Below are 9,484 nucleotides of genomic sequence, written 5' to 3'. Positions count from 1 at the left end.
CAGATTTTTGGACAGCAATACAGCAGTCACTTGTTTTAATCATAACTTTTAAAATATGAATCCAAATATAGCAAACTAGGACTTTTTGGAAAGCTTAAAAAGTGCTCTACGACTTTGGTATTTTTACCTCCACAGGATTCAGCACTTAGCAAGGTCAAACAGTGCTAACACAACGGTTCTGTCCAGATTTGGACAGATGCAGACTTGCAACTTCAAAAATTTACAACTGAAGATTCAGACATCCAAACAAATTGATCCTAGACTTTCTGGAAAGCTAATTAAATTGTCTACATATCATTTATAAACATCCCTAGCTGGTTTAGCATGTATCAAGGGTAAAATATATTATGAAGGCTGTGCTGTCCAAAACTGGACAGATTTAGTCTTTACACTTCAAACACATGTAACTTAATCTTCAGACCACCAAAAAGAGTGATCTAAGACTTTTTGAAAAGCTTAGCAAAAGTACTACACAACTTTTATAATCACCAAGAAGTGATTCCAGGTTTAACTAAATCAAATATTACAGTTTTCGAAATCTGTTCTGACAGTGGACAGAACACAACAACCAGTCTGTAAAATTCATAACTCTTAAACCGTCAGGCCTATAGTTATGAAATTTTAACACAAGCAAGATAAGAAAAGCCTCTACAACTTTCTTATAATTGACAAGGACTGATTTTAACATTAACTTAAGCAAACAATGCAGTTTCTGAAATCTGTCCAGAATTTGGACAGATTCAGTTACTGAATTTGTAAAAAGCATAACTCCTAAACTGTTAGACCTGTGGCTGTCAAATTTTAACACAAGTAAGATAATAAAGTTATCTACAACTTTTTTGTGACCACCAATAACTAATTTCAAGATTAACTTAAGCAACCATTGCAATCTCTGAAATCTGTTCAGAAATTCGACAGATTCAGGTGCTGGGCTTGTGAAAAGCACAACTCCTAAACAATCAGGTTTATGGCTGTCAAATTTCAGTACAAGCAAGATAATCATGTTATCTACAACTCTTCTATATGACTTTTCTACAGAAAACATGATTTGGTTTATCAAACAAACAGCACAATAAAAACAGTGCGTGCAGCCCAAAACAGCAATCAATAAATCCCAGTTTCTATATAATTCAAGAATTGCAGCACTCTAGGGACTTGAATCATTCTAGCACTTTACCACTTCTTAGAGTTAAATTAATTACATGAGGACTAGCAAGTAGCCTTACAAATTTTATCCAAATCATTTAGTGCATTAAAATTACAACAACCAATTAACAACGTATTCTTCACGATAATCACCCAACAATTTGCGTTTTCAATTAGACATCACATGAGCACTACTACTCTTTACCCGCGACCACAACTATACATATTTAGACCACAACAAGTAATTCGCCTTGATTACGAGCTTAACCAAGTCATCTAAAATTCGGCTAACTAGCGCAACAACATAGGCCGCTATACATCCTACACGTCGGCTTGCCTCTTCTCATCGCAATCCGAGACAACACATACACTTCAACATTTCTGCAATCATACATATTTATCATATGAACAGAGCATTTTAATAATGATCCCAAAACAACTAACTCCATTACACTATATGCAAAACATAATTTAACGAACACCAATTTCGCATCGACTTGACTCGACTTATAAACATAGAGGAATTGATGACTACCTTGGCATGTCACCACCCCTCCATTTAAGCCGAGATAAATTCTATGATCGACTAAGAGTTCTAAGTATTAAACACATTATTACCTTCACGCACAATTAAGCCTCAACTTAACACCATTTTTGGGTAACTTGATCGACTCACTACGCATGTTCTTTGCCCATCAAAATTTATCGCGCCACAGGAATCATCCCACTTGCTAATGACATCAACAAGACCTACTTATCTATTATTCACAACTCGAACACAGTTACGCGCCGCATTCTAGTTTCCAACATAATCCTTACATAACTCGTAACCCAACTACCCACTAACGATAAATCACTCACGGCAACTACACAACAACTGGTTAATTTATTTGGACACCGCCTGCCTAGCGTACCACTAGTTCCCCACATTTTGATTCAAGCTTAATAATACATCCTTTATTCGATTATACAACAGCAACTTAAGTGTCGTGTTACCCAATGTGTACATCTTTTCTCGTTGCGAGTGTAACCATATCACGGCATACACCCGCACACCTCAAACAATTATCTCACGCCACCACTACTATACCACACCACGGCACACACACACCTACGTGCACTAATTAAATCCTCGCATCCCATGTATTTCAAATTTACTCATCACGTTAAACAACACAACACGTTTGCTTACCTAAATGTTAAGGCAACCTTGCTACGACATATAACCAAAACATTTTTATACCCACACACATTCCAATACCAATGTACACCACATCAACCAAAATATAATTATACAAACTACAAATCGCACACATCAAACGATACATCGCATATATTCCTATCGAAATATAAAAACGTTCGAGTCCTTTTCTACTTCTTTTTCTTTCACCACGAACTTCAATCCATACAAATACATTTTCTTACACATGCACAACATAGACCAAAGCTTAAACAGATTAATCCACAAAATACCAAGTGAACAACCTGGACGAATCGAGGCTAGTCACATGGGCTGTCCACAAGGCTTGGCGTTTCGTCGAATGAGCCAAGCGTGAAGCGCGGCGTCGACCACTAGCTGCGATAACACAAAACATTGTTGACGACAGTTCCTTGAATCATCATAAACGCCGAAAAAAACAGCGAGGACAACGGGGTTCTCACCGAGGGTCGACGGCATCACGGACGGGGCTGCGCACAACACATTATTTCTCACGGGTATTCCGTCGAACAGCCAAGGGGCATTGAAGAGAATAGCAAGGGCGCTCAGCTATGGGATGGAAGCAGGGGCGCCATGGAGGTTGCTGCCGCTGCTTGGTGTTTTGGAGGGTGGGCTGCTGTGCGCCATGGAAATTGCAAAGGGGAACTCGACGGGGTGGCTGGGACAGCAGGCATGGTGTTGTGCTGCGCGTGGCTGGCTGCTGGCCGGAAAGCCGGGTATCGGCCATGGGCGACGGCGGCCTCACCTGCTCGAGCTTGGATCAGAGGGTGTGCCGCACCATGGCTGGAACAGAGGGGAGGACGGGCACCGTGCACAGGGATGGATGGCGGGCGCGCTGGGCACGTCACCGAGGTGCGACGGAGAAGCTCGACGCCATGGGGAGGAGATAGCAGGGGCGCTGGTCTGGAGATGGGACCTCGCTGGATTTTTTTTTTTTTTGGGCAGGGAGCGGGGAAACAGGGAGCTCGGCCATGGCGCTGCTGGGGGATGGGTGCCGCTGGAGAGGGGACCCGGCGTAGGGAGCTCGGCGTCCGAGCAGAGGGGACCTGCAGACCGGGCTTGCAGAGCTCAACTGGGTGCGGCGTTGAGGAGCAGCGGCTGGAGCAAAAGGGAAGGCGCTCAAGGAGAGGAGCCATGGACGGTCCTGGAGCTGAAGCGTCGCTGGGGAAGAAGACCCCCTGCTGCAGCCGCTCGCCAAAGGAGGAGCAGGGAGCTCGGCGGCCAGGGAGAAGGCTGCTGGCGACCTGCAGGGAAGAAGCTCCATGGGGAAGAAGCTCTCTGCTGGAAAAAAATCTGGGCGCCATGGAGCTGTTGCTCGCCAGCAGGGAGTAGGGAGGAGGGCGCCATGGTGGCCGAGGGGAGCGCGCAGAGCTGGAGATTTTTCTGCGCCATGCACAGGGAAGAAGAGAGTTGTGCGTGTGGGGGAGAGGAGGAAGAAGGCTGTGGCGGCTAGGGGTAGGGAGTGGTAATTTTCTCCAACTTGCAAGGGAGAGAGTTCCTATTTATAGGCATGTGGTAGGGTTAGGGTTTCTTAGTGGGCCAAATGGGCTAGGTTGGGCTTAGCCCAAAACACGAAATCGGGCTGCGCTAAATATTTTCCGGAATAAAAATGCTCCTGCGGAATTCGTCTCCACGGAGAACAGAGCGAAATAGAGTTTCGACGAATGAACGATTGAGCGATTAATTCGGCCGAGAGTTGGATTTGATTTCGCTCGGAAATAATTCATCGCGCACTATTTTAGAAATAAATGTTTCTCTCAGATTTCTGATCGGCTTTGAATTTTAGTCGGAGAAAGCGAATCGTGACATTTTAAAATCGCTGTCGGAGGGAGTTTTGAATTCGGTTTTGATACAAAGATACTGGGCTGAGTCGAGTAAGAATTAATTAGAGGGCGACATACTGAGTATTCCGTTTAAGAGTACGGACTCAGATAAAATAGTCGGACATCGATCGAAGTTCGAGGAATTTAGATGCGGGCTCAGATCAGATAACAGTCGTCGAGAGTTTGATTAAATGAGCTTCAGATGAGATTTATAATTCGAGAATGATTTTCGAGTTTGCATTCGTGCTGAGAATAAAAGTTTTTAACAGGCTCCAAAATCGGTTGTTTCTCGCGATCGATTAACTCTGAATTCGGTGAACTTCCAAGAGAAAGCCTGATAAACAGAGAAAGGCACGATCGAGAAATAGAAATTTTTACTGAGCATCCGAGATTAGGATTAATCTCCCGACATGACGCGAAATAGACACCTGGGGTGTCACACTTTTCATGTCTGGAAATAACATCTACAAAATATTATCTTGTCAACATTGGAATAAACAAGTGGGGTTAACAAGAACATGTAAACGTAACACATGACACAACTTGTGAACATCTACAGCACACCTGCGACACGATCTGTAGCTTGGTCCTGTGTGGCGACACCATGCCCTGCACTCGTGGAGCCATTGCCGCACCTAGTGCTCGCGGTTGCGAGGCCGTGCCCAGCCCTTGCCATTACGAGGTTCGCGGTGGCGAGGCCATGCCCAACGCTCACAATGCTAACACTAGCGATGGAGAGTCCTCGCCCAGCCCTGCGCTCGTCCTCGACGACATCGACGACGACCTCGGGGTAGTTCTTGTCATGGCCCCTACCAGCTGTTGTGACGTCGTGTCCCCCTCGCCGCATGCCAGTGGTGATGTTGAGCCCTCCTGTGCCTGCGAGCTCTCGATCCGTAGCCGGCATCGGTGTCGGGAAAGTTGCCGCACTTTCTTCGTCTTCCAGGAACACATTAAAATCCAAGCCTCGCCACAAGGTGCTCCTATACTTTAAGGTTGCCGCCAAATTTTCCTCGGCGTCGAGGTTGTCCATGGAGAATGGAGAGGGGCGATGAGATGGACTACGGGCGGTAGGGGTGGGCGTTCGGGTTACCCGAAAATTTCGAGTCGAGTAATTCGGGTTTTTAAAATTTCGGGTTTTGAGAATCGATACCCGAAATTACAACGGGTTTTACAATACCCGAAATTTGGGTACCCGGAATTTCGGGTTCGGGTTCGAGTATTCCCGAACTACCCGAATTGTTGTGTCGGCTTCATAAAAACACACACCATATTAAATTAGAATAAAAATATAGTTTGAATAATGATATACATGGACATATAAAATACAAGCAATCTATAATCATAAGTTATACACACTTACACATAATTATAGATGTATAAATTAATAATTAAGCATGACATGAGTACATAACAAATGAAAGTTCGGGTAATTCGGGTACCCGATTGTGATACCCGAATTACCTGAAATAAATTCGGGGTTTGCAAGTTGCTACCTGAAATTTCCGAACAAAATTCGGGTTTCGGATATTTCGGATTCGAGTTCGGATTTTGGGTTATGGTTTTTTGCCCAGCACCATCGGACGGCGGGATGGTAGGGGGCGCGACGGCAATCGGGCTGAGGAGCTGGGCGTGGGATTGCTTGGGGCGGCGGGATGGCAATCGATGACGAGATGGACGCTGGGCGTGGGATTGCTTAGGGGCGGCGGGAGGAATCAAGGGGAGGAGGCGGCGTCAGATTCCTGGGCAGGTGGCGGCGGGAGAAATCTAGGAGGCTGCTGGATGCCTTAGGGCACGTTCGGTTCACATGGAATGCAAGACTAGAATAGTTTCTACCCAGATTGTTTCTTTAATTTGTATAAGTTTTGATCAATATGAACAATTTTTGGTGCATTCCTGTAGAAACGAACGGGCCCTTAGGGGAAACGTCGTGAGTAAAAAAAGATATGGTAGGTTAATGTAATTTTCATTTATATAACCATGAGTAGTAGGTATTTTGTTAAAAATAATATGAAATAAGTTATTCTTAAGAAGATTATGAGATTATCATAATCAAGGTATTATATTATATAATCTAGACCTATAATCTACGTGTTTGTTTACTTATCAGATTATTTGCGTCAGACTATAATTTGAAACAAACAAGGTCTAATCCTCCTTGATTTATATATGACAATATGTATACGTGATAATGTTTTATATTAATAACAAAAGACATATGTTCTAATCTCTACTAACTATTAAGGGAGCAGTGTAGACTGCCCCCGCCGCGATTCCCCTTCCCCGCGGACGCCCCCCCCTGCCGCGATTCCCCGCCCGCAGATCACGCACAAGCGCAACCGACCCCCCCCGCTGCGATTCCCTCCGTGGTGAATCACCTGCCATCTGATCCGCCAACCGACCTCCGCCAGCTGCCGCATCCGTGCAACCTCTGCCTCCATCACCCAAGCTCCCGCCCGCGGCGAATCATCCGCCATTCGACCTCCGCCAGCTGCCGCATCCAAGCAACCTCTGCCTCCATCGCCCAAGAACTCCTCCTCCCACCTCGTGGGCCGCCGCAACCCCTCCTGCCTATAGATCCACTGCGCCGCGAACCTCCCCATGCCTCCACCGCCCCTTCCATACCTCATCCTCCTCCTCTGGAGACACGACCAAGCACCAAGCGATCAAACGCGAGCCGCCTTGAACTCGAAGCAAGCAAGCGACTGGGCTGGGCATTTTCTTTAGTTGTTTTGAAAGGCCCTAATGGCGGGGATGCGTTGGGGGCGATGGCTGGGGCTGGTGATGGCGGTGTGGGTGCAGTGCATCTCTGGCAACAACTACACCTTCTCTAACTACTCGCACGCGCTCAAGACGCTCATGGGCCTCACGCAGCTGCAGCTCAACGGCCTCTCTGTCGCCAAAGACGTCGGCAAGGCATTCGGCCTCCTCGCGGGGCTAGCGTACGACCGCGTCCCCACCTGGCTCCTCCTCACTGTCGGCTCCCTCGAGGGCCTCCTCGGCTATGACGCGCAGTGGATGGTCGTGTCCGGGGCCGTCGCCCCGCTCCCCTACTGGCAGATCTGCGTCTTCCTCTGCCTCGACGGGAACAGCACCACGTGGATGAACACCGCCGTGCTCGTCACCTGCATCCGCAACTTCCGCCGGAGCAGGGGCCCTGTCTCCGGCCTGCTCAAGGGCTACGTCGGCCTCAGCACCGCCATCTTCACCGACACCTGCTCCGCGCTCTTCACCGACGACCCGACCTCGTTCCTCGTCATGCTCGCCGTCGTGCCGGCCGCCGTCTGCGCGCTCACCATGGTGTTCCTCCGCGAGGGCGCCGCCGCTGTAGACGACGAGGACGACGGGCTCTGCTTCGCCGCAATCAACTTGCTCGCCGTGGCAATCGCACTGTACCTCCTCGCCGCGGACCTCACGAGGCTCGGCACGGGGGCGGGGTCGTCTTTGTCGCCATGCTCCTGGTGCTCCTCGCGTCCCCCGCTACCGTGTCGGCGATCCTGGCGTGGAGATCGTGGTGATCCTACCGTGTCGGCGAACGCCGACCTAGAGGAGGCAGACTCCTTGGTGGCCGCGGCCGTGCCGCTGCTTCTCATGGTGAAGGAGGCACGTGCTCCCGAAGAGCGGCTGTGGCTCGGGGAGGAGCACACGATCGCGCAGACGCTCACGTCGCTGGACTTCTGGCTGATGTTCGCGTCGTTCCTGATGGGTGTGGGCACGGGGCTGGCCGTGATGAACAACCTGGGGCAGATGGACGTGGCCATGGGCTACATCGATGTCTCCCTCTTCGTCTCCATGACTAGCATCTGGGGATTCTTCGGTCGCATCGCCTCTGGCACCATCTCCGAGCACTTCATCAAGTAAGTTATTTATTACCCGAATTGGCAATTAATGGAATCATATAACTCCAAATCCAGAAGAAGAAGATGTTGACATATATATATAATATATAGTCTGACCACCTGCCCAGGACACGAGCAATTCTCCGCCCTCTCCCCACCCCGCGCTAGCCGCCCACCTCCTCTTCACTGCATCCGTCGATGAGCTCGGGACTAGCGCGCCATTCTAGCCGAAACCCTAGCTCCGAATCCCATTCTCACCTTGGTAGTTTCATGTATGGATAACCAATAGGATATGAATACAATTTTCCATATCAACAATGCAAGAAGCAATTTTAGGATCAACATAAGAACACATTGCATTCACAGACTTGGCATGATTTTCATTAAAAAAATTCACATTGCATAACTGATATTATTTACAGGTGCATCTAAATCCTTTAGATGGGCACATTGAAGAGGTGAATATTAGCGTATGCTTCTTTTCTGCGGTGTGGGCTGTCAAGTGCAAGGTCTTTTCCTTTATCTGGCCTTTTGTCTCTTTCTATTGGTGATGTTTTTATCAAATATAAAAGTTGCTAAAGTTATTATTTGAACTCAACTTTGTGATCTAACATAAAAAATAAATAGCACAAACACAAATAAAGATATGAATGATAGAAATAGCAAAAATATGCATGCGGTTTTCATTGTTTTGATTGAGGACATTATACATGGTTGTTATAGGTGATAGTTGAATAGAAGAACATTAGAAAAAGTTACTGAATAAGATTGTGCTAAGTTTTCTCATGACACAGATTTTTCACTTTATCAAGGACTGCTCTTACGTGTGCTTCATGCTATTCCGCTGGTACAACCAACAAAACAGGTCCTACTACACAAAGTACATACAAAGTATAGCAATTTCGATCTGTAGACCATTAAAATGACGTCTTCCAGATGTGTCTGTACCATCCTTCTCAACTTAGCGCTACTAAATTTGTTAATAATGAAGTACTTTAATAGCATATTATTATATCTAAGACCCCAGTATAGAGTTCACACGCTGGTAACCTGCTCTTTTTTTAACTTCACAGTTGTTCATAGTATAGGACCATTTGTAGTCTATTTAGCAGAGAAAATAAGAATAAAAACGACTAGCCTATAGTTGTGCAGAAGTCTGAGAGGTTCACCTTTTGGTATAGCTGGGATGAGTGGAGAGTCAGCTTTTGAATTCACATGGTGTGCACATTAGTAGGATTGCTTTGTTCATCGACATCTAATTGATCCAAAACTATTTGGATAAATGTATTTTAGATGCTACAAATCGCTCCCAGATCACAAATTCACTTACTCTAAGATGTTTTGCTAGGTAAATTTCAATAAGTGTGATGAATATGTGATAAAGGTGTTTACTATTTTTGCTTTCAGCAAAAAAGAAACTCCTTTGTCCTTTAATATTTATATACAAACTCAATTGGATG

The 9,484-nt window shown here is 46.4% G+C and overlaps 1 pseudogene; it reads left to right on the top strand.

The window, feature by feature from the left end:
- The first annotated feature begins 6,930 nt into the window (after positions 1-6,930).
- LOC103642346 (protein NUCLEAR FUSION DEFECTIVE 4-like) lies at positions 6,931-8,192 on the top strand (annotated as a pseudogene).
- The last annotated feature ends 1,292 nt before the right edge of the window (positions 8,193-9,484 follow it).

The sequence above is a fragment of the Zea mays genome, chromosome 10 (genome assembly GCF_902167145.1).
Source record: "Zea mays cultivar B73 chromosome 10, Zm-B73-REFERENCE-NAM-5.0, whole genome shotgun sequence".
In the NCBI taxonomy this organism is placed as follows: Eukaryota; Viridiplantae; Streptophyta; class Magnoliopsida; order Poales; family Poaceae; genus Zea; species Zea mays.
This window is presented reverse-complemented; position numbering and strand designations above follow the sequence as displayed.